Source organism: Vipera ursinii (assembly GCF_947247035.1).
Source record: "Vipera ursinii genome assembly, chromosome: 2".
Taxonomy (NCBI): Eukaryota; Metazoa; Chordata; class Lepidosauria; order Squamata; family Viperidae; genus Vipera; species Vipera ursinii.
Window position 1 is genome coordinate 26,448,159 of NC_139513.1, and position 26,693 is coordinate 26,474,851.

General features: G+C 43.5%; 1 protein-coding gene across 1 annotated transcript in view; it reads right to left on the bottom strand.

Moving 5' to 3' along the window:
• LHFPL4 (LHFPL tetraspan subfamily member 4) overlaps positions 1-26,693 on the bottom strand; it is a gene marked incomplete at both ends in the record, with an annotated part of 75,074 nt that overhangs the window by 19,396 nt on the left and 28,985 nt on the right. The window lies entirely within an intron of this gene.

The window sequence follows — 26,693 nt, forward strand, 5'->3', positions numbered from 1 at the left end:
TGGTGCATATACAATGCATTCTCCTAGCAAACGTGACATGTATTCAGTTCATGTTGTCATGGGGTGGTGGTGATGGGTATAGCACAATATTCATTTCCCCTTCATCCCAGCCTCCTCTCCCTCAACCCATTGGCTTTCAAGGTCCCGGACCATAACAGATATCGCTCTCAGCCAGCATAACCAACTAGTATGAAATCTGAGGAGTTGCAGTGTGCCTCATCTGAAGGTCACAGAGTTACCTCAAGTGTCCCTCCCATGTTTCAAAGTTTGCCTTTAAATTAATAAAATTTAAATTTAAATTTAAATTTAAATTTAAATTTAAATTTAAATTTAAATTTAAATTTAAATTATAATAATAATAATAATAATAATAATAATAATAATAATAATAATAATAATAATAATAATAATAATAATAATAATAATTAGACGAGAAAGAACTGGAGAAGATAACAAAATACAAAGACCTATAAATAGAAATAGAAAGACTGTGGCAAAGGCAAGCAAGGGTAGTACCAATAGTAATAGGTGCCTTGGGTGCAATCCCAAAACAACTGGAGCACCACGTGAACACCATTGGCATTGACAAATTCACCATTAGTCAATTGTAAAAGGCAGCCTTACTAGGAATTACTTCCATCCTGTGACGATATCTGTAATACCATCAAACATCCACATCTGCCTATCCCAGGTCCTTGGTAAGGACTCGATAGGTAGACAAAAATGCCAAATCCAGTCTGAACATCTGGCTGACTGTGCGATTAATAATAATAATAATAATAATAATAATAATAATAATAATAATAATAATAATAATAACAACAACAACAACAGCTAATTGTCAAAAGCACCACCAGTCAATTGTACATCTTAAAGTTACCAAGGTTGAGAAACACTGTTTTACATCATTGCAACTGAGGCATCACGTACTCATTTCTCCACACAACTGGCAACTACTCATATGCCTTTACACACCCCAACGTCCTAGTGAATCCTGGCCATAAGACTGGCCTCTTGTCCTGCCCAGGGAAGGGAGGAGAGATAGGTTGGTAATTCATTCGGAGGGCCCTTGACCCGAAGGCTCCTTGCTCCTCAGTCTGTTCTAGTGCAAACAGGATACACAATTCCCCCCTCCTCCCTTCCTTCGCATTTGACAAAGGGCGTGAACAGCTTCTTCAGAAACCAAAAGGAAGCTGCTAAGATCAGGCCACCAACAAATCAGTTCGACAGCTCCTGGTCAGCCTGATCAATATTTCTTTCTGTCAGGGCCTCCTCTGAAGCTCCGCTGCTCTTGGGGATTTGATGGTGGAGCTACTTGGAGTTTCTCTGCAGATCCTCCGCCTGTTTATGTGGCCCTCAGAAATCAGCCCCTTTCCTGCTGACCTGGAAGTTGAAATTAATTGTGTGTGTGTGTGTGTGTGTGTGTGAGAGAGAGAGAGAGAGAGAGAGAGAGAGAGAGAGAGAGAGAGAGAGAGAGAGAGAGAGAGAGAGAGAGAGAGAGAGATTTTCTAATGCCAGTAGAAGAGAAATGCCACAATGAAACCCATCAGTGGTGCACCATGGGAAAAGGGGGCTGTCACAAAGATCCCTGAAATTTACAGTGGGTGTCATTGGGGATATTAATCTCATAGAAGACATGGCATTCCACAAGACTGATATTCTCTTTTCAAAATCACAAAAAATAAGAAGAAATGGGTTCCACTGATTTTAGTGGTCTCTGACAGTCACAGAAAAATTCGCCATGGACAGGCAGAACCCAGTGTCCAGATGGGGGGCAGAGGTCCCACAGCGGTTCCACCAGACCCACTGGAGTTCAGCAGAAGATCCAGACTGACCTTTCTGGGACCAAGAAGCTTTTAACACCTTCTCTCTCTCAATTCCATCCTTCGGCATCTCCCCAGGACAGTGAATTATAGAATAAACAAGACAATCGGTAACCAGTTGGTTCATCCTTCTGGATGCTATTTCTTTACTAGTTTCCTTCATGTCTTCAACAGTGACAGAGCATCTAATGCACTGCCTTCCCTGGAAAAGTTCTTAAAAATCATGGGAAATATTCAGATACATATCTGCCTGGAAAAGCAACCCTTGTTGAACTGTATAGCACAGGGGTGTCAAACTCAATTTCATTGAGGGCCGCATCAGCATTGTGGTTGCCCTCAGGGGGCTGGGTGGGTGTGGCCTGGGTGGGCGTGGCCTACTGGGTGGGCGTGGCTAGAGTGCATATGGCCTACTGGGTGGGCGTGGCCAGCTCTACATCGTTCGCATCAAGGGTGCCTATGGGGGCCTGGGCAGGAGTGGGACAGATCTGGGGGTCTCTGGCAGGAGGAGGGTCTCTGGGCCAGGGCTAAGGCAGTGGGGGCCGTTCCCTGACTGTTTCCAGGATGGCTTCGTGGGCCGCATGAAACCACTTTGCGGGCCGCATCCGGCCCCCGGGCCTTGTGTTTGACATGTCTGGTATAGCACAATCCAACATCAGGAGTTGACCACAGGGAATGCTTTATTGGTATCTTGTATTATGTCATAAAATGTTTTACAATAATTTTTATCGTAAAGTGTTTTATTAAAAAAATTCAACTCTATAAGAGTCATGGGTCCCAGATTTTGGTTGCATTCTTTAAGTTAATCCATTTGAAATGCTTTGGTTCAAAAATAGTTGCCCTACAATGCACCCCTTTGCCCAGTTGAATGTTACACACAGACAGTTTTTAACAGAAAATAACAGAGTTGGAAGGGACCTTGGAGGTCATCTAGTCCAACCCCCTGCTCAGGCAGGAAACCCTATACCATTTCAGACAAATACGTAGTTGTCCAGTCTTCTTAAAAACTTCCAGTGTTGGAGCACCCACAACCTCTGGAGGCAGGTTGTTTAACTGTTCTAACTGTTCTATATTACAAAATCACATTTATTCAGAATGTTGCAATGTTTTCCCCATAGGTTATCCCTGGTTCTCCTACTACCAACCTCCTACCAGAAGCACAAGATGCAATTATCACCAAAGTACTGTAGAAAGTTTTGTGTGCAGCCATACCAACACAATGATACCAATTCATTCTTTGAATTGTTCTTTGAATCTTTTCGTTCATAATTATACCTTATAGCTTTACTTCCCCCCTCCCATCTTCACTTCTTCATTCAGATTACACACAGACTTGCTTACGCTTGAGTTTTATTGATTATTCATGGCTAAATCAAACACACATTTATCTTCTGTATATGCTGTCAAATGTGTCCTATTTATTTGAAGACCCCTGCAGTAGGATAAACTAAAATACTGACTACAAAACACTTAAAGGGTGACCCCATATCCTGCCTCACTGAGGCCTTCAAAATAACAGTTAACCACATGGGTTAATTGCCGGATGGTTGCTTAAGCAGGGAAGCTGGCTAACGGCTCCCAGCTCCTCAGACAACCCGTCTCCAGCGCTGCCATTGGCTGCCTCTAGGGTGGCAATAGGTTGCTTTAAACCTATTGGCTGCCGCCTAGAGGCCAGGGTATAAATTGCTGCATTCACAGCCCTGTTCCTCAGTTCAGATCCTGCAAGCAATAAACAATGACCTTTGCTGAACTCACTCGCCTCATCTTGTCATTGAAGCGACGAACCCAGTACCTAACACAAGCCAACTCTGCGGAGCAAACTGACTCTGGAGTGGGTCAACCGGGAAGGGCCAGCCAGAGAATTCCGAGTCAACCAGACTCACTTGAACTTAAAGACACTGGTCTACCCAGCCCGGTGGGCAAGCTGGTAGACCAGGAAGTGGCTGGGTCCCCCAGGCGTTCCACAAGGGTTCACAAGCCTCCTGCATATCTACAAGATTTTGTTCTGAAATAAGGAAACTATAATGTTGTCTGTATCATTATTGTGCTGCTAGCTAGGAAGCATCTGTTTATTGCTTGCAGGGTTGTCTGAGGAGTGGGAGCCAGCTTCCCTTCCAGCAATTAACCCACTGTTGTTCCCTTAACAAGACAAAGCCCAATACATTACACCCCTCCCCCCTAGAATGTACAAACATTATAATAACAAAAGGAAAATGGTTACAGCAATACAAGTTTACAAAGGTACAACAATAGTGTGCAATTACACGGTTTTCCTCCTGGCTAATACAGATGCTTCCTAGCTAGCAGCACAATAATGATACAGACAACATTATAGCTTCATTATTTGAGAACAAAATCTTTTAGATATGCAGGAGGCTTGTGAACCTTTGTGGAATGCCTGGGGGACCCAGCCACTTTCTGGTCTACCAGCTTGCCTGCCTGGCTGGGTAGACCAGTGTCTTTAAGTTCAATATACAAGACAATATCCCCTAGCTGTTGGAAGTATTCCGAAGAATTAGGTACTTATTTTCATGTTTGGTGGTCCTGTAATAAGACGCAAAAGTATTGGCAAAGGATTCAGATATGGTTAGAAGAAATATCAGGATGGAGTGTAGATTATACACCAGAATTTTTCCTACTAGGCATAACAACAGAGAAGCACACCAAAGAAGAGTTATATATAATGATACACATCATCACAGCAGCGAGAATGACGTTCGCCCAGAAATGGAAAAACTGAAATACCAGATGAGAGTGAAGTGATAAATAAAATTTGGGCGTGCGCAGAAATGGACAAGTTAACTTTGGAAATTAAAAATAAAGACCAGTCAGATTACTACAAAATTTGGAATAAGTTTTTACTCATGGTGGGAACAGAAAGGAAGGTCACAACAGAAACACACAGGATGCTGATTTCACATATTACTAGAATAAGGTGGTTGATAAGATTGAATATTCTATAACTGTATATAAATGATATGTACATAAAGTGTATATGTGTATATAAAACACAAAAATGATGTAAGACAAGAAGGATTGTCAGACCGTTAACACCTTGCCCAAAGTTTTAAATAATAAAATTTGCTATAAAAAAAAGAAAATATTTAACCAGTAAGAATCTTCTGAATACTGTGGGGAAAACAAATTTAAATGAGAATTTTAAACAGGATCTTCTAGGAGAAGGCAATCAAGATGACCAGTTAGAAAAGAAGCTTTACATCAGTGTGGTTATTCTTTGCAGAAATATTAGGGGGGAAAATGTCTGTATTTAATTGTTATGGATCCAAATAATAAGAATGGTATTAATTCAAGGTTGGCAAAAGAGAACGTTTCTGGAAGAAAAGAAAATCAAGCAAAGCTATTAAATGGACTATAGAATTATAGGGGGGGGAAACATATGCAGAGAGTGGAAGAGTTGTTTTTTGCGTAGAACGAACGTTTTCAGAAATTTGGACAGTTCAGCCCACAAAATTACAGGACTAGAATTAGTTCTCCCTATAAGAACTGTTTCTCTCCAGCATCTGTCCTTAGATCACCAAGCCTGGCTAGACCCAGAGGCCCCTTCAGCTTATCTGCCTCCTGCTATTTAAACTGACAAGAGCCCATGACCCTTTTCTAAAGCCTGTGCTGGGAACCAGGGAGGCTTGGGGAAATAATCTGATTTTCAGCTGCCATTTAATGAAAGCGCTACATCTTAAAGGGAGACAGAGCAGATAAAGAGGCAGTGATGGCTCCCCCTCTATTGGAGTTGAGGTTAATTTACTTAAACTCCTCGTCATGGTTTGACTAACCTCCTCAGCAAGGAGACACAACGATTTACACTTGATTTGCAATAATGGATTATCCATGGGTGCTGTTCAACAGCAACTGAGTTTGACATGTGTCTATCCCGTTCTGTTTTTTTGTGTGTGCTTTTTTAAAAAAAAAAATAGACAGGGGGAAAGTGACTTTTGAGCAATCTGGTCAAGTTTTCTGAATGTTTAACCTGTGATATAAATCAGGGCTTTTCAACCTTTTCACCCATTGTACCACTTTTAGGATATGGCAACATCCGAGTACCACCAGTCGCCTAGCAAGGTGACAAAAACTTGATAACCAAAAAAAAAAAAAAAGAAAAAAGTGATGAAGTACAGGTAGTCCTCGACTTACAGCAATTCGCTTAGTGACTGTTCAAAGTAACAATGGCACTGAAAAAAGTGCCCCCCAAGCCACAGCCGAGCAAGCCACAGCCGAGCTCTTCGTCCTGTCCGAGGTTTTCATTCTTGTGAGCATTTCTGTTGAGGATTGACAGTGGGGGAGGGCGGTGTTTGATTTTTATTCCCCTCCCCCACTGGGTGGTTGCAGCAGGTTTGGGTCACTTCACATGACCCTGGGACACTGTGACCATCATAAATATGAATCAGTTGCCAAACATCTGAATGTAAATCACAAGACCCTGAAGATGCTGCAACATTCCAGCTGATCAGCGCTTCTTCTGGGCTCAGCAGAAGTGCCAGGATCAGCACTGAGCTCCAGTTGGAGCCTGGTGCTGATCCTGGCGCTTCCACTGAGCTCTGATAGTCTGAAGAAGCACTGATCCTGGCGCTTCCACTGAGCCCTGATAATCCTGCAGCTCCAGCCGTCTCTCACTCAGGCTTGTGGGGTGCTGCCACCGGTTCAGCTCATTCCCCCCCGCTACCACTTTTCTAGGATGGCTGCGTACCACCTGCCAGGTGCCAATGTACCACAGGTGGTACCCGTACCACTGGTTGAAAAGCCCTGATATAAATTTCTAGGCATTATTTCCCCCTTTTACTTTTCATTTTACAATATATATGCGATTTGTATAATCTTAATTTAAGCTATCCTGTTTCTAAATAGTTGTATAGTAAGAAAAGAAATTAAAAGACACTTGCTCCTGAGGAGGAAAGCCATGGCAAATCTAGACAGCACACTAAAAAGCAGAGACATCACCCTGCCAACAAAAGTGCGTATAGTCAAGGCTGTGGTCTTCCCAGTTGCAATGTATGGCAGTGAAAGTTGGACCATAAGAAAGGCTGAGCGCCAAAGAATTGAGGCCTTTGAACTATGGTGCTGGAGAAGACTCCCGCGAGTCCCTTGGACTGCAAGGCGATAAAACCGGTCAGTCCTAGAGGAGACCAACCCTGACTGCTCTTTAGAAGGCCAGATCCTGAAGCTAAAACTCAAATACTTTGGCCACCTAATGAGAAGGAAGGACTCACTGGAGAAGAGCCTAATGCTGGGAAAGATTGAGGGCAATAGAAGAAGGGGACGACAGAGAATGAGGTGGCTGGATGGAGTCACTGAAGCAGTAGGCGTGAGCTTAAATGGACTCCAGAAGATGGTAGAGGACAGGAAGGCCTGGAGGAATGTTGTCCATAGGGTCGTGATGGGTCGGACACAACTTCGCAGCTAACAACAACAACAACAAGAAAAGATGAATTTGATATTTGCTTTTTATTGGTTGCAGTCTTAGGTTTGTATCGCTATTACAATTATCTAACAAAGGCTAAGCCTATGTCAATAAAGAACTCTGGGTAAGGATTTGAACTTCGTTTGCCGATCTTATATACAAGTATGAAAATATTTGTGCTGGAAAACTTTGCTCTGTTCAACCCCTTTTGCCCTCTTTAGTTTGACTTCTTGATGACTCCCCTTGGAGTACTGAAGTGTCTCTCCATGCCTCTTTTGGTCCTCCTTGGCGCATTATTTTTGTTCTTTTCTTGTGTGTTCCTTCTCAAGATTACTTCTCAATGGTTTGGGTGGGAGTGGGAGTAAAGAAAATATATTCATATTCTCTGAGAGGTTATGTCCAGCAAAGTTGTCCTTAAAAGCATGTTCAAAGTTTCTTTTCAATATGAGGTAAGACTCAGCATGCAGAACAGAAACACTGTTCCATTCTGAGACAGCCAGTTTGGCCTAGTAATTATTTAAGGCACCAGGCTACTCATCAGGAGACTGTGAGACCTCCTTAGCCACGAAAGCTAGCTTGGCGACTTTGGGCCAGTCCTGTTCCCTGCCTTGAATGTAGAAAGGTTAGCTGCCAGAAGAGAGAAAGACATCTAAACTCTAGAGCAGACATGTCAAACACAAGGCCCGGGGGCTGGATGCGGCCCGTGAAGTGGTTTCATGCGGCCCGCGAAGCCATCCTGGAAAGAGTGAGGGAACGGCCCCCACTGCCTTGGCCCTGGCCCAGAGACCCTCCTCCTGCCAGACACCCTCAGATCTGTCCCACTCCTGCCCAGGCCCCCATAGGCACCCTTGATGCAAACGATGTAGAGCTGGCCACGCCCACCCAGTAGGTCATACGCACTCTAGCCACACCCACCCAGTAGGCCACGCCCACCCAGCCCATACCCACCCAGCCCCCTGAGGGCAACTGCAATGCTGATGCGGCCCTCAATGAAATTGAGTTTGACACCCCTGCTCTAGAGAGACTGGAAAACAAAGAAGGGACCTACACTTCAAATTTCTCTGCCCCACACTTCCCACGTCCGCCTCCTGCTTCCTCAGGGACCCCACATGGATGATTTTTTTAAAAATCACCATCAACCACAGAAGCTGGCACAATGGCCGTTAACCAACATCCAGGAAGAGAGATCTGTGGCTGGGTCCTAATGTGCATTATTACCCAGTTATATTATTTTTAATCAAAGCTAAAGCTATTTCAAACATTCAGCAGGGAAAATTACAAGTTATTCTTGTCCTTTCTTGTTCTTCCATTATGAGACCCCATTCTGTGCCGAGCAAGCAAGGGATTGACTTCTACTCTGTTTTTGCACAGTGCCTAGAAAAATTTAGGTGCCACAGATTCATAAGACTTAAAGTAGTTGTTGCTTTAAAAAAAAAACACCACTCGTTACCATCCCTCTTTTTATTTTTGGAAAAGGGAAGGTTTTAAGAAAATAATGAAATAAAGTGGCATAGCCTTGTTCTTCTGTTAAAGTCTTTCCTAAAGAGACAGAGGCATAGGAAACAAGCAAGACCCAACTGAACTTATTACAATACATCCTTCTATCTAGGGCAGCGCCTGAAGAACACTTAAAATCTTCAGTTGACCCAGAATGCTGCAGCATGAGTAGTTACGGGTATAGCTCATTACACCTAGGTGACATCACTTACATCGCAAGTTGCAGCGACTCTCAATAGGTGAAGTAGCCTATCTGGGTCGGTCACTCGGAAGACTAAAACGCTGGTCCCGGTGACTGACCTAGATTGGATCCTGCAACATTATCCTGGGACACATCCATCACCTTCATTCGTGACTCTCAATAGGCCTCTGAGTGCAATTGAAGACGTTGGTGCGACGATGCTAAGGGGCCAGGTGGATCGTCTATCTCAGGGCTTTTCAACCCTTTCACCCATTGTACCACTTTTAGGATATGGCAGCATCCGAGTACCACCAGTCACCTAGCAAGGTGTCAAAAACATGATGCCCCCCCCCAAAAAGGAAAAAAAGTGATGAAGTACAGGTAGTCCTTGATTTACAACAGTTCTCTTAATGACTGTTCGAAGCTACAATGGCACTGAAAAAGTGCCCCCCAAGCCACAACCGAGCAAGACACTTGCCTGCCTGCCCGCTGGCGCTCTTCCTCCTGTCCGAGGTTTTCATTGTCATGAGCATTTCTGTTGAGGATTGGCAGTGGGGGTGGGAGGGGTGTTTGGTTTTTATTTCCCCCCCCCTCTGCTGGGTGGTTGCAGAAAGTTTTGGTCACTTCACATGATCCTGGGACACTGTGACTGTCATAAATACGAATCAGTTGCCAAGCATCTGAATGTAAATCACAAGGCCCTGGAGATGCTGTAACATTCCAGCTGATTGGTGCTTCTTCTGGGCTCAGAAGCACCAGGATCAGTCCCGAGCTCCAGCTGGAGCCTGGCGCTGATCCTGGCGCTTCCGCTGAGCCCTGACAGCCCTGCAGCTCCAGCCGTCTCTCGCTCAGGCTTGTGCGGTGCAGCCACCGTTTCAGCTCATTCCCCTCCCCCGCTACCACTTGTCTAGGATGGTCACGTACCACCTGCCAGGTGCCAATGTACCACAGGTGGTACCCGTACCACTGGTTGAAAAGCCCTGGTCTATCTCCAGGGGTTTCTGCTCATTCCATCAGGGTGGGATTGCTCCAGATCCCCTCTATCGAACTGTGTCATCTGGTGGGACTGAGGAGAGCTACTTTTTCTGTCGTGGCTCCTACTCTAAGCAACAACCCCCATCTGAAGTACAAAGCGCCCTTATCCTCTTGGTTTTTCAGAAGGTCATTAAGAGTTGGCTCCTTCCCCTGATTAATTAGCGCCCAGTGTAGGTCGTAGAGCAGCCTAATGCTTTTATATTCTGCCCGCTCCATGAATTGTTACGTAATGCCTTGGTGTTCTTTGCATTGGATCACTTCAGTTTTCTTTGGTTACGAAGGCTCTTTTTATATTGTTTTTTGTAAATTGGCTGTTGGCTGCCCAGAGTTACATATTTTAAAATGGGCAGTGAAACAAACAAATAAACCTGAGACTTGAAGCTTCGAGGACCTGCTCTCTCTCTCTCTCTCTCTCCTCTCCTTCTACAAAGAGGAAATACGAATTATTTCCTTCTGCAGAAAGGAAGCATGAAGCAAAGGACTGGAGCTCTCTGCAGGAGTGTTCCCTCCTCTCAAAACAGCTGGCTGGAGGCAAAACGCCCTCTCCTCATCCAAGGCCTTTACTGATGTTGGTTCCCTGGGAAGAAAGCGTCAGCAAAAGGGCAAACCAGGAAGGGTTTTCATCCCTTCTTTCTCTCTTGTGCTGCCTGGTCACCCTTAGCTCCTTCTTCCTTCGGCCCATGACCTGAAACCTCCCCCCCCAACCCAGACCCCTCCCCACCCCCACCCCCGCCTCATGCCTTTCAATCTTCTGCTCTGCTCTTGAAGCTGCAAAAGAAAGAAAGAAAGAAAGAAAGAAAGAAAAAACAGCCTATTTGTATTGAATTTTTCTCATCTGTCGAGATGGTGCTCTGATGCAGGTCGGGAGCTCCCTCCTTGCAAGTATTTGGAATGACTAACGATCGGAAGAAGGGGAAAGAAAGGGAGAGCATGATATGAAGAAACATGCTTCCATCTCTCTCTTTCTCCCCCTCTCCCTCCCTCTCTCTCCCTCTCTCCCCCCTCTCTCTCCCTCTCTCTCTTTCTCCCCCTCTCTCCCCCTCCCCGCTCTCCCTTCCTCTCTCTCCCTCTCCCTCTCTCCCTCTCTCTTTCTACCCCTCTCTCTCTCCCTCTCCCCCTCTCTCTCCCTCTCCCTCTCTCTCTCTCCTCTCCCTCTCCATCCCTCTCCCTCCCTCCCTCTCTCTCTCCCTCTCTCTCCCTCCCTCTCTCTCTCCCTCTCTCTCCCTCTCTCCCTCTCTCTCTCCCTCTCCCTCTCCCCCTCTCTTTCTCCCTCTCCCTCTCCCTCTCCCTCTCCCCCTCTCTCTCCCTCCCTCTCTCTCCCCTCTCCCTCTCTCTCCCCTCTCCCTCTCTCTCCCTTTCTCTCTCTCTCTCCCTCCCTCTCCCTCCCTCCTTCTCTCTCTCTCTCTCTCTCTCTCTCTCTCTCTCAAGCACACACAATACTGTCCTGCAGCCAAAAGCCTTTTTTTACTCTACCACAGTAAAATACCTAATTAGCAGTCTGAATACCAGTAGTCTCGATAGCAGTCTTCTAATATTTGAAGGGCTGTCACAAAAAAAGAGCGGGACAACCTATTCTCCAAAGCACCTGAAAACCGGACAAGAAGTAACAAATAGAAACTAACCAAAGAGAGAAGCAACCTAGAACTAAGGAGAAACTTCCTGACAGTTTGAACAATTAACCAGTGGAACGACCTGCCTCCAGAAACTGTGAATGCTCCAACACCGGAGGTTTTTAAGAAGAGATTGGACAGCCCTTTGTCCAGAATGATATAGGGTTTCCTGCCTGAGCAGGGGGTTGGACTAGATGACCTCCAAGGTCCCTCCCAACTCTGAGATTCTGTATTCTATAATGGTGACCAATTGCTGCTGTTAGAATCAGCCACTAGCAAGTGATGGGTGGATGAGAGGCTCTTCAGATGTGGCCAAACCACAACTTCTAGCTACCTCAGATAATCTAACCAATGTCAAACATTGCTAGGATACACACCACTCTGATCTACCCCTACTTGTGGTACTGACAGGCGGCTAGATAAATGTTTTAAACACATAAAAATAAGTCTCTCATCAGTTGAGGAATCTGAGAGCAACCAGAATTCTGAGCATAATGTAGGGCAGCAGTTACCTTTCCAGGGTTTTTTTTTTTTAAAAAAAAGAAGTTTAAAGCATACATCCAGTTTTGGTCACCACGATGTAAAAAAGATGTCGAGACTCTAGAAAGAGTACAGAGAAGAGCAACAAAGATGATTAGGGGGCTGGAGGCTAAAACATATAGGGAAGGGTTGCTGGAATTGGGTATGTGTAGTTTAACGAAGAGAAGAGTGAGGGGTGACATGATAGCAGTGTTCCAAAATCTCAGGGGCTGCCACAAAGAAGAGGGAGTCAAGCTATTCTCCAAAGCGCCCGAAGGCAGGACAAGAAGCAATGGATGGAAACTAGTCAAGGAGAGAAGCAACCTAGAACTGAGGAGAAACTTCCTGACAGTTAGAACAATTAACCAGTGGAACAATCTGCCTCCAGAGGTGGTGAATGCTCCAACACTGGAAGTTTTTAAGAGGAGACTGGACAGCCATTTGTCTGAAATGGTATACGTTTTCCTGCCTGAGCAGGGGGTTGGACTAGATGACCTCCAAGGTCCCTTCCAACTTTATTATTATTATTATTATTATTATTATTATTATTATTATTATTATTATTATTATTATTATTATTATTATTATTACATCTCAGAATGTAAAGAGGGAAGAAAGGTACAGCTAGTTCTCGACCTACAGCAGTTCATTTTGTGACCCTCTGAAGTTACAATGACACTGAAAAAAGTGACTTATGACCATTTTTCATGGTTACAACCATTCCAGCATCCCCGTGGTCACGTGATCAAAATTTGGACACTTGGCAACTGGTTCCTATTAATGACGGTTGCCGTGTCCCGGAGTCATGTTATCACCTTTTGCAATCTTCCAACGAGCAAAATCAATGGGGAATTCAGACTCACTTAACAACTGGATTACTGACTTAACAACTGCAGTGAATCACTTAACAACAATGGTAAGAAAGGTTGTAAAATGGGGCGATATTCACTTCATAACTGTCTCTCTTAGCAACAGAAATTTTAGGCTCAGTTGTGGTCATAACCTGAGGACTCTCTGTACTTCAGATGGCCCTTATGATTCTCGTCTGAGCTACTCAACAGTAGCTGGCTGGGGAATTCTGGGAGTTGAAGGCCACAGGCCTTAAATTTGGACAGCCCATCTGCCATTTTGTTAAGAGCAATTCTGATCTGGATTGGATTGCAGTGTTTTTTTTAAAAAAAAAATACTGCAGATCAGCACGGCTGGCTCTACCCCTGCAAAAATGTTTTCTTCCTCCTCACCTCCTTTAAAAAAAACATCCAAACTAGTGATTGTTGATGCCGCTGTGGAAGGAGACCTTGGAAATTCAGAAGCAGGTAACTCTTCCGTAACACTTGCTTGGCCTAATCATGTCAGTGACTAGCCAGTTCTTCCTTTGGTGCTTCCAATGGACTGGAAAGAAGGTTTAGGTCAGTGAAAAGAGACACTTCTCAGGCAAATGGCCTCTTAATCCTTTTCTCCATGGCAACGGCATGTAGGCAGCACAACCACTGCAACATGGTGCATCCTCTCTCCCTACAAGAGATCATTGCTCTCAAATCTGATGGCTTCAAATCTGCTGGCTTCATTTCATGGATGGCCCCGACAGTGGAGATGTTAGCCAGCTGCTTATAAATGAAAACGTAAGGAAGGCCAAGCCAGGGCTCCATTCAATGTGTTAATTCATTTCACTCTGAAGGTTCCTGCCTTTGGAACTTTTTTTAAAAAATTATTTGGATTTTGAGTCATCCAGTTCAGCAATTCTGGGCAGCTTACAGATAAAAATTAAAACAAAATACATCAAGAGGAAAAAGAAGACAGCTAGCCAGAACCAACCCCCCCCAAAGCCAAGAACCAATAATTAACTAACCAACTAAAGAAACTCAGACCCCATTCTAACAACCAGACTGATGAAAGATCAGGATGATGGGAGTGGTATGCTGGCTGAGGAATTCTGGGAATTGAAGTCCATGAGTCATAAAAGGGCTGAGTTTGAAGACCCCTACGCTATAGGATCAACATCCACGGGGGGGGGGGAAATGTACACCACCATCTTGCAGAAACGTTAGCTTCCTGTTGTGTGACCTTCTGACTGGCCTTAATAATGGCCATCCTTCCTGTGGATTTCAAAAGTTACAATGCGCATTTTCCATGCTTGACAGAATGAATCTTTTCCCCCTTGAACCTGTATCCAAATTTTGTTCTCTAAAGGAAAGGACTTGTCTTATAAGACATCCACAGGCAATATACGCACTGTTTCTCAGAGTACCACTTATATATAAAAAAATATGATTAAAAATGTAGTAGTAAAAGAGAGGTGTAAGCTACAAACAAAACAGTGATAAGGATTTCCCTGTATAGGTAATTTTCAACTTACAGCAGTTCATTTAGTGACCATCCAAAGTTAAAATGGCACTGAAAAAAAAGTGACTTATGACCGTTTTTCACACTTATGGCCATTGCAGCATTCCTACAATCGCGTGATTAAAATTCAGACGCTGGGCAACTGACTCTTATTTATGAAGGTTCCAGCGTCCTGAGGTCATGTGATCATCACCTTTTGCAACCTTCTGACAAGCAAAGTCAATGGGGAAGGCAGATTCACTTAATAACCGTGTTACTAACTTAAGAACTGTAGAGATTCACTTAACAATTGTGGGCAGAAAAGTGGCAAAATTATTATTATTATTATTATTATTATTATTATTATTATTATTATTATTATTATTAATTTTATTTGTATACCGCCCTTCTCCCGAAGGACTCATGTATACCCATAACTGGGATAAAATTCACTTAACAAATGTCTCACTTAGCAACAGAAATTTTGGACTCAATTGTGTACAAGCTTCCAACTATTCTGTTTCATTATTTCGTCTGTAGCAACATTCCATAGCCAGGAAATTTATCATCACTGTTTTTTTTTCATTGGCCTCCCTCTTCTAAAAATTTGCATTGACTTTTGCACACTGTGTTGTTCTTTCAGATCTATATAGCTCCCATAAGAACATTAGAAATAGAGGCAATGACTAAAAAAGTAAACAGAACCAAGAGAATTAAGTATAAACTACTACTGTGCTGTTACCAAGAAAACAGCAGGCTTGAAGACATGGAATCAACAGGAATCGAACCCAACTCCAGGACATTTTTGCCTTTGATTAAAATCACATCAAATAGAACCTGGTATAGTAGCACATCCGGACAAATAAAAAAGGCTTTTATCTTGGGAAGAAAAGATAATCAAGTTGGTTTTAAAGAATTGTTAATACCACTTTACTATGCCTTGGTAAGGCCACACTTGGAATACCGCAGCCAGTTTTGGTCACCACGATGTAAAAAAGATGTCGAGACTCTAGAAAGAGTACAGAGAAGAGCAACAAAGATGATCAGGGGACTGGAGGATAAAACATATAAGGAATGGTTGCTGGAATTGGGTATGTGTAGTTTAATGAAGAGAAGAGTGAGGAGTGACATGATAGCAGTGTTCCAATCTCTCAGGGGCTGCCCCAAAGAAGACGCAGTCAAGCTATTCTCCAAAGCACCTGAAAGCAGGACAAGAAGCAACGGATGGAAACTAGTCAAGGAGAGAAGCAACCTAGAACTAAGGAGAAACTTCCTGACAGTTAGAACAATTAATAAGTGGAACAACCTGCCTCAAGAAGGGGTGGATGCTCCAACACTGGAAGTTTTTAAGAAGTGACTGGACAGCCATTTGTCTGAAATGGTATAGGGTTTCCTGCCTCTGGGGTCCCTGAAATCTAGGTTGAGTCATTCAGGAAGTCTAGAGAGGGTTCTTTAAGAAAGAAACAAGCCTAAGCAAGTCAATGAGAGCAAATGCAAGCTTGATATACATTGCTTCCAAGCTATTTGAGGAGCAAAGGTCAGGTGGTCTTCTAGGTTTTACTTCCAGCACTCTTAACTATTGTTGATTTTGTACTAAAAAGGGTTAGAAACCAGTGCAAGTGTTTCAAAGCTAGGAAGAGTCATTCCAAGGACCATAATATGGGCGGCTTATAAATTTAATGAAGAAATAAATATATTTTCATCCAGGAGAATTCTGCCTTGGATGGGTGCTTGAGCAAAATAGATGGATGTATCTAACACCCTAACCTTAAAAATGTACTGCAAGGGATAATTTTGAATGATAGGGTTAAAATGTATTGTGGTAAGTCAGCCCCCCCAGAGAAGGAAATATTAAAAGGGCACAATATTATATTTCCTCAAAGGATCTTAAAGAGGCAGAAAAGCATGCCCAGTTTTTTTCTTAATAGCCCCAAGTCTCCCACCCCCAAGCAGAAACCAGCTCTGTAGAAATGCAGATGTAAACAATCCATTCAGGAAGGTTGGAGGCCCCCAGCTAGAAGCCCAGGAAGACAAAGACACCTAAAATCTACATACCCCACCCAAACTCCAAGACAGGATGTAATAGGATTAACCCACAGATGCCAAAGGGGCACACTCAGACTCAGGTCAAAGTACATGACACAGGAAATACAAAGCCTCAAACATGAACAGGAAACAACTTCAAGAGCCCCAGAGGGTATAAAAACCCACTCCCTACATGTGCTCTTTCTCTTTCTTCTTCCACAGCCATCTTCCTGTCTGGCTCCCCTCTTCAATAAACTGCAACCTTCTTTCTAAGGCAGCCGCCATGTTGTTTATTCCCGGCTTGGACTGAACCATGATGAAGTCTTTTCTTTCAACATTATGTCATAAAGTATGAATTGGTGTCATCTCAGTTATGGGTATACATGAATGTATAGGTTAGTGTCACCTGATTGTTATACTCCAATGAATGATGATAATACAAGAACCATGGATGAGACTTGGGCAGAATTCTGCCACATACTGAATGAATGCAACCTAGGAGAACAGATGGATGGAAATGAGATAAAGGACTATGGTAAAACAGAAATAATAATAATAATAATAATAATAATAATAATAATAATAATAATAATAATAATAATAATAATAAGAAGAAGAAGAAGAAGAAGAAGAAGAAGAAGAAGAAGAAGAAGAAGAAGAAGAAGAAGAAGAAGAAGAAGAAGTTGGAAGGGACCTTGGAGGTCATCTAGTCCAACCCCCTGCTAAGGCAGGAAACCCTATACCATTTCAGACAAATGGCTGTCCAGTCTCTTCTTAAAAACCTCCAGTGTTGGAGCATTCACCACCTCTGGAGGCAGGTTGTTCCACTGGTTAATTGTTCTAACTGTCAGGAAGTTTCTCCTTAGTTCTAGGTTGCTTCTCTCTTTGGTTAGTTTCCATCCGTTGCTTCTTGTCCTGCTTTCAGGTGCTTTGGAGAATAGCTTGACTCCCTCTTCTTTGTGGCAGCCCCTGAGATATTGGAACACTGCTATCATGTCACCCCTCACTTGTGTGTGTGTGTGTGTGTGTGTGTATGCATGTTTGGAAAGCAGGTGAAAGGGGCTAAACAGGGAATCTCCAGAAGTGTGACGGAATCAAAAATATAAAAAATGATGAAATGGTCTGGGATGAAGTGAAGGAATGCCAGCAGGAGTATTACAGAGTGGGGGGGGGGAGTTTGTGTGAAAATGATAGCATTTTGTACTGTGGGTTCTGTGGCCTGACTTCCTGAATCAGAGGTTTTATCCCCCTTTCCTCCCTTTTATAGCATACGGAGCGCTCACTAATGACTTCTCAAAGATCACACGAAGAATCCATGAAGAATCAAAAATGGGAATCAGACCAAAAATGTCTGCTCTTAAGAAAACAAGAAGGCATTTCTGCCTAGTGATTAATCGAACTTAGACCTACCCAGCCAATCCTTTGAGGCAATTAACCGTACTACTAACATTCAGCATTGTGCATAAACGTGAACAGAGAGTTGACTAAAAAAGAAATCAAGGAACTCAACACAAATAAGCAACACTTGCCAATTCAGGGCTTTCTCATTATGCAAATCAAGCTTAAAAGCCAAGAACCAGTTTCAGTCAAAGTGTCACAGGGCTAAACTGGATGAGAAGCAAATGGCTTCCTGCCTGACTCCCATTTTATTTGCTTTGCTGAATCAGCTGGTGGCCTTATCTGTACCTGGACCACGATTGGAAAGGAATCAAATTCTCGCCCACACGCTCCTGTCTTATTGTTTAAAAAGAAAATGGCCCACCTCTCATGCTTACAGGATGTAAGGGAAGGGGAGTACACGTGCATGCTTTTGGGGGAACAAAAGTTTAAACAATTTGCTGTACAGGTGGTCCTCGATTTACAACAGTTCGTTCAAAGTGACAATGGCACTGAAAAAGTGACTTATGACCGTTTTTCACACTTACGGCCATTGCAGCATCCCCTTGGTCACATGATCAAAGTTCAGACGCTTGGCAACTGACTCACATTTATGATGGTTGCAGTGTCCTGCGGTCATGTGATCCCCTTTTACAACCTTCTAACAAGCAAACTCATTGAAGAAGCCAGATTCACTTAACAACTGTGTTGCTAACTTAACAACTTCAATGATTCACTTACCGACTGTGGCAAGAAAGGTCGTAAAATGGGGCAAAATTCACTTAACAAATGTTTCACTTAGTAACAATAAAACTTTGGGCTCAGCTGTGGTCATAAGTCAAGGACTACCTCTATTTTTATACCACCTCACTCTCCAGGGATACCTAGAGAGTTCTCCAGAGGAAAAGGAAATCTCCAGATATCCTATTTCTAATGTTCTTCAACCTATGATAAGCTGTTCACAAATGAAGATTAGCATTTGACGTTGTACTCTTTTCTTGGTATAAATAAACAGGCCAACTGAAGACTGTGGAGTAATTTCATCGTTACTTATATGAGGTGATTTTCACTGACATTGGTGGAAAATCTCCCCCAGAAAACTCAAACTAGTGTGGGAATTATAGAGGCTTTGTTCTCTTATAAAATTAAGCCAGGATTTTAACAGTGAGAAGAGACTGCAGTGGCCATACATAATTCTAATTTATATTGATATTTATATTGAATTCTATTTTATATTGATTTGGTTTTGTAAGCCAAAACCAAAGAGAGGTGGTACATACACACACACACACACACACACACACACACACACAGAGAGAGAGAGAGAGAGAGAGAGAGAGAGAGAGAGAGAGAGAGAGAGAGAGAGAGAGAGAGAGAGAGACCCCTCACATCACTGTATGTATTTCACAGAGGCTAGACAAGGATGCTTTGCTCAGTGGCTCCCTCTAATTCTGGGGTTCAATTGTTGGGCTCTTTAACTAAGCTGGAGTATATTTTATCTTCAGTTATCTGAGCTTAAGTGGGTAGAAGAACATAGAAATATACTCCTTAGTTATTAAAGAGGTGCCTTTAAAAAAACACATAGTAGCATGCAGTTCTCAAATGCCACCAAGGCAATCTATCTTTGTGTTATGATTCCGTGCCAGCCCGTGATCCTGGTAGTTGAGTCTGGGGAATCAGAGGAGGAGCAGGCAGAGGGGCCTGGAGAGCCATCAGAGTCGGAGAGAGGCTCTGATGAGCTGCAGGACTTACAAACTAATGAAGAGGCTGGTCCTTCCACTCGTGATCAAGCTGAGAGCCAGCTGTGCTGGGAAGCTGAGTCGGACTCAGAGGAAGCACAGCTGGAAGACCTCAGAGACGCTTGTAAATGCAGACAGGTCACATGAGTAGGACAGAGGGAGGCAGTGGGGCGACTCCAGGGGAGAAGGAGAAAGCAGTGAGAAGCCACGCCTTGGGGTCTGCGTAACAAAAAGGGTTTATTTTTCCAGTCTACTGTTAAAAGAGGGCTCATCTTTGTGAAGTAACAAGGACATACGTAGGCTGGGACAGAACACTTTGAGTATAAAATCAGCAGGTTGTCTAAGAACCCATAGATTTGTCTGTGGAGATTCTCAGTCATCCAGGTCATAGTTGTCTTAAAAGGTGCTTTTTCTAAAGGCAACTGGACTGTTTTCCCTTGAGGAAGAAGAAGAGGTTTTCCTTCTCATCGAAGAAGCTTCATTGGTTCTGTCAAGATGGTGGGGGGATGGGAGGATAGGTACCTACCCTCCCTTCCCCCCTACCGTCCCGTCACAACAGATGAAGCTTCTTGGATGAGAAGCGAAACATCTTCGTCTTCCTCAAGGGAAAAAAATCCAGTTGCCTTTTGAAAAAACACCTTAGAGAAAACCCATAGACCGGACATGTCAAACACAAGGCCCGGGGGCCAGATCAGGCCCGCGAAGTGGTTTCATGTGGCCCGCGAAGCCATCCTGGAAACAGTGAGGAAATGGCCGCCACTGCCTTGGCCCTGACCCAGAGACCCTCAGATCTGTCCCACTCCTGCCCAGGTCCCCATAGGCACCCTTGATGCCAACGATGTAGAGCTGGCCACACCTACCCAGTAGGCCATATGCACTCGCCCACCCAGGCCACACCCACCCGGCCCCCTGAGGGCAACCGCAATGCTGATGCGGCCCTCAATGAAATTGAGTTTGACACCCCTGCCATAGACATAGGTGATGGGAGAGCTGTGTGCCCTGTGGCTGTGGTTGATTCACTCAGTCATAAGAAATCTGGTGATAATTGCTAAAGGAAGGTTAGGCCCACCACCCTCTGTATATCTTCTGGGTCACAGTGCATTTGTCAGGTGCAAGAAGTCAGGAACCAGGATAGATCTTTCAAAAACTGTATTACAAGTTTATTCCATGCAACTTATACCCAAGAATCTGAACTACTAACAGTTAAGGCGAATTGGTGCTAGACACGAGTAAACGGACTTCAAGGGGGAGTGGACTTAGGTTTCTTATGAGGGCATAGGGACCCCCAACTAATGATGTGTTTTACACCCCCACCCTCAAGTTCACCCTGGTCATCTCCTACACAATTGGACTATTTCTCTCCTCTGTTACCCCACTCGTGGCTCCTGAGGAAAAGGGGATTCCCTGTTTCCTTCAAAGAAGATGGCACCGTCTCCTCTCACAAAGAGGCATTCACCACCGTCTCAATCCGATGACATGTTGTCTTCCAGGAGGTCTCCACCAACCAGGGGGGACATAGATCCAAAGCACAGATGGCAGGACTCAAATCCCTCAAGACCTTGCCCATTTTCTCCAGTCGAAAGATTTGAACTCCCCCAGATAATCAGACAAGACTGTCACAAACTCTGAATAAATCTGAGTGGCTTTATCCAACAGATGCTGAGAATCATTCCCACTGCAGTCTTACAAAGGGGCCTCTAATTCTCCTGGGTGAAGAGTTATCTGAGTGACAGGGCCACTGGCTGGTTGGTTGCGGACACAATAAGATCAGGGGAAAAAATTGCTTTGCTGCTTTTACACTTGCCGTACATTAACTACATACAGCAACTATAGTATTACGTACATACTATAACTGTCAGGTTTGGTACAGCAACTAAGCAGGACAGGTACAGACCCCAGCAGACAGTTAAGACTGCAGGGAAAAAAAAACCACTGCAACCAGCCTGTCTTCCATTAGAAGACCTGTATATTGCACAGGTTAAAAGGAGTGCTGAGAAGATATCTACTCCTCACATCCTGGACACAAACTGTTTCAATTCCTTCCCTCGGGAGAGCATTATAGGGCATTATACACCAAAACAACTAGACACAGGGACAGATTTTTCCCTTGGGTCATCGCTCTGCTGAACACCTAATTTTCACAATGCTGCCTAAAGTCTATGCATACTTATCCATGTAGTGTGGCTGTAGTATCATTATTTATCTTTCTTATTATCTTCTTCATTCCCCCTTTTATTGGTGGTATATTATTATTATTATTATTATTATTATTATTATTATTATTATTATTATTATTATTATTATTCATTGCACAGTCAGCCAGAAGTTCAGACTGGATTTGGCATATTTCTCTACCTATTGTGGACTTACCAAGGACCTGGGATAGGCAGATGTGGATGTTTGATGGTGCTACAGATATTGTTGCAGGATGGAAGGTGTCCCCAGTAAAGCTGCCTTTTGCAATTGACTGATGGAGAATTTGTCAATGCCGATGGTGTTCAAGTGGTACTCCAGTTGTTTGGGATTGCACCCAAGGCGCCTATTATTATTGGTTCTACCCTGACTGCTCTTTAGAAGGCCAGATCCTGAAGCTAAAACTCAAATACTTTGGCCACCTAATGAGAAGGAAGGACTCAATGGAGAAGAGCCTAATGCTGGGAAAGATTGAGGGCAAGAGAAGAAGGGGACGACAGAGAATGAGGTGGCTGGATGGAGTCACTGAAGCAGTAGGCGTGAGCCTAGATGTACTCCAGAAGATGGTAGAGGACAGGAAGGCCTGGAGGAACGTTGTCCATAGGGTCACGATGGGTTGGACATGACTTTGCAACTAACAACAACAACACCCTTGCTTGCCTTTGCCACAATCAGTCATGATGATGATGATGATGATGATGGTGCTTTGGATGTACACTGAGAGTATCTGTGCTGGAGACACTTGGCCAAATAAAATATTCAATTCAATTCAGTTGCTATACATTCCAAAATAAAAACACAGCTGCTTTGATGAACTACAGAGTGGTGCTGCCTGCAATACTCCTGGGCACTTTTGTCTTCAGATCTTGGCAAAACCCTTTTCAAAATCCAGGGGAAAGCTCCAGCCTGCATCATTATGCAACCAGAGCAGTTGTTAATGTTGTGGGGGGAGGGACATTAGTTGTATACTAAAGGGGGGGAAAAAAGACAAGCTTCATCCTTCCTCCCTACAAACCCAAAGAACCCATCCATTGTGGGGAGAAAGAAACCCACCAGCTGGTCTCGCCATCGGAAGGTGACAAAGGCATGCAGGGACAGTGATGACCAGTGCTTTTTTTGTAAAAGAAAAAGGTGCCAGAACTCACACATGTTATACAACCCGCCTAGCCTACCCTACAAGGTTCCATCCAAAAAAGGTGCCGGAACTCCGTTCTGAGGGTTCTATGACAAAAAAAGCCCTGGTGATGACGGCCACCACAGCATGGCAGTGCAGTGAAAACCAATATAGGCAGGAGAAGGACCCACCCCTTTGAGGGTTGCCCAGCTCCTTGCCCAGCTAAACGCAGCACTTCAGAACATCCCTTTCATGTTCAAAGCTGCAGATTAGGCTGTTCTGCTGCAAGCAACCTCTTTGTTTGAAGAATGACGGGGAGTGTGTGTGTGTGTGTTAGGAACACCAGGATTCTTAGAAAACAAAAAGAACAGGGCGCTGCACAGCCTGCCCAGCTTCAGCCTGATCTAATTGGATCCGGGGGTGGCAGGGAAGGTGGAAAACCTCTGCATGGCTGCTGCATCCTCCACCTGGGATTCTGCAAGGCTCCTTCCCTTTTCCTCTCTGATTGCGCAATTTTGCCTCCAAGGAAAAAAAATGCATCTGAATATTAGGTCTGTTCGTTAAGACACTCGTGAATTTGCATTCATCCTCTGCATGCTGTCCAGTCATCCTCTGCCTGAGCCGCTGTTCCTCCCCTCCTCGTAATCTCCATCAGATCTCATGGTGGGAATTGAAAACAAGAGGGGAACTGCTATTGGTTTCTTTCGTACTCATGAAAGATGTGAGGATCTTTGAAAGGTGCAATTTTAGGCTCAGGACAGCCACTATGTTGTATTGTGAGCCAGGATTGACCAATAACTCCTGTTGGAGCCATTGGACTATAATCCCCAGATGTGTCCACTGCACAGCCACTGCTGCCCAGGATAACTGCAGTTGGGATTGTAATACATTTTGAAGGCACCACATATATACGCAGGGCACCGTGTTGAAATGTAAGTAGACAAACTGATTTTTATATCCATCCCCAGCTCTGAAGCTACTAGAAAAAACCTGGGCAATCTGGTCATTGGCATTCCATTACAGATAGTCCTTGATTTATTCCAATGGTTAAGTTAGTAACCCCGTTGTTAAATGAATCTGCCTTCCCCATTGTTTTTTGCTTGCTGGGAGATCACAAAAGGTGATCACATGACCTCAGGATCCTGCAACCATCATATATACTGTACATGCCAGTTGACAAGCATCCAAATTTTGATAATGTGACCGTGGGGATGCTACAATGGTCATAAGCATGAAAAATGGTCATAAGTCACTTTTTTCATATCATTTAACTTTGAACGGTCACGAAACAAGTTATTGTAAGTTGAGGACTACCTGTATTGCTTAGCATTCTCACATATGGCACCATTATGATCATTGTGTACGTTAAACCATGATTCATTGAACTATGAAATACCAAATGAATCCAGTTTTCTTGGTTCATATACACACCAAATGAGAGAATAACCATAGAGGTGGTTTTGCATGACTGCTGGTTAAAACATTATTTGCCTGGCAACTTATGGTTTAATCTATTGAAGTATTTCTCAACCTTGGCAAATTTAAGATGTCTGGACATCAGTTCTCAAAAATTCCCCAGTTGACCAGAGTTGAAGTCCAGACATCTTAAAACTGCCAAGGTTAAGAAACACTTGTGTATTGTATCAAAACCCAGCCTTTATCTTGTCTTCAATGTACTTTATAGGAAGATAAAAGAATATAGTATCTCAAGGTAAAGATACCACTAGCTGCAAACCTTGGAATGACCATTAAATGCAAGAAAAAGTTACAGAAAACCTATATTTCTTGCTGACATCTAGTAGCTTTCTAGATTTTTGCAGTCCAGATAAGATAGCCCTAATAAATGACATCATACCAGCCCAGTATCTTTCTCAATATATTTCTCAATATACAATCCAGAAGACAGGCTTAAGATACAGGAGCATCTTGACAGACTGGAACATTGGACACTATCTAACAAAATGTAATTCTATGGTGAAAACTTTAAGGTTCTACACTTAGGCAAGAAAAACCAAATGCACAGGTATAGTTTTGCTCAATAGTAGTAACTGTGAGAGGGATCTCGGAGTCCTAGTGGACAATCACTTAAATCTGAGCCAGCAGTGTGCTGCAGCTGCCAAAAAAGCCAACACAGTGCTAAGCTGCATTAACAGAGGGATAGAATTAAGATCACGTGAAGTATTAATACCACTTTACAATGCCTTGGTAAGGCCACACTTGGAATACCGCATCCAGTTTTGGTCACCACGATGTAAAAAAGATGTTGAGACTCTAGAAAGAGTACAGAGAAGAGCAGCAAAGATGATTAGGGGACTGGAGGCTAAAACATACAAGGAACGGTTGCTGGAATTGGGTATGTGTAGTTTAATGAAGAGAAGGACGAGGGATGACATGATAGCAGTGTTCCAATATCTCGGGGGCTGCCATAAAGAAGAGGGAGCCAAGCTATTCTCCAAAGCACCTGAAAGCAGGACAAGAAGCAACGGATGGAAACTAGTCAAGGAGAGAAGCAACCTAGAACTAAGGAGAAACTTCCTGACAGTGAGAACAATTAACCAGTGGAACAACCTGCCTCCAGAAGGGGTGAATGCTCCAACACTGGAAGTTCTTAAGAACAGATTGGACAGCCATTTGTCTGAAATGGAATGGGGTTTCCTGCCTGGGCAGGGGGTTGGACTAGATGACCTCCAAGATCCCTTCCAACTTTATTATTGTTGTTGTTGTGGTTGTTGTTATATTCTCAAACCTTTTGGAATAAAAGAAGCTCAAAGTACAAAGTGTGGGCTGGATAAATTAAACAATTGAACATTTGTCTCTTTATGCATTCTAAATAGAGATCTTAGCTTTCCCAGCATGCAGAATTTGAAGTTCCCACTCACCCCAACAGCATGTAGCATGCACAATAGCAATGAATAACAACTTGGAACCAGTTCAGAGCTGACTATCCCTGACTACATCCAAATTAACCATGCCTAAAATGCTATCAGTCAAAAGACACTGGACAGCCACTCTGGTTTTCCTTCCAAAAATATTTTATGGAATGAAACAAAGACAGGAGAAGCAATAGCAAATCAGGGGAATTCTCCCTCATACATGAACTTTGGTGAAGTGAGTCATTGGGACTGTCCAACAATATAGTACTTCCTGGGAGGGGGGGGCGGGGGAGGGACAATAATCTGTTTGTATCTTCTCAGACTATTCCAAACCAGCACCTGGCTTTCTGACTCTTTTTTCAATTCAAGTGAACCAAGGTTGGTTTAATCACAGTTTATTGAGTGAAGCCCAGCTGATCTCATTCACATACCGTGCTTGGTCACAAAATGGCTAATGAACTAAAATGGCTAGGAGCCAGACATTAACTTGTAAAAAAACAAATGTAGAATATTAAAATATTAAGAAATGTTGTATCAAAAGGGGAATATTCTTTTTCTGCTAGGGGAGGTGAATGACATGCCTTCTCTAATCATTCTGGTTGCCCTCTTCAAGACTTCTTCCAGCTCTTTTTCCAAATGTGATGGCCAGAAATGCCCGTGGGATAGAGCTCAGACCTCATCCGTATACAGGTGAATTGTTTTGCCTCTGTTGTGTATAACTTTGAACTTATTCAAATTAAGCAGGATGTCATTTGATGGATTATTCTCCATTTCAAAGAGATCCTTCTAGAATTCTTTACAATTGCTTTTCAACTGCACCACTCTGAATAATTTGGTAAACTTGCAAACTTGGCCAAGTCACCACTTACCGCTAAATCAAGACAATTTATGTGCCCGTAATTCCTCACTAAAAAATCAGACCTTTATTTAATCTACCATCCATTTTAAAGCTCAGTTTGTGTCATGGATGCATTA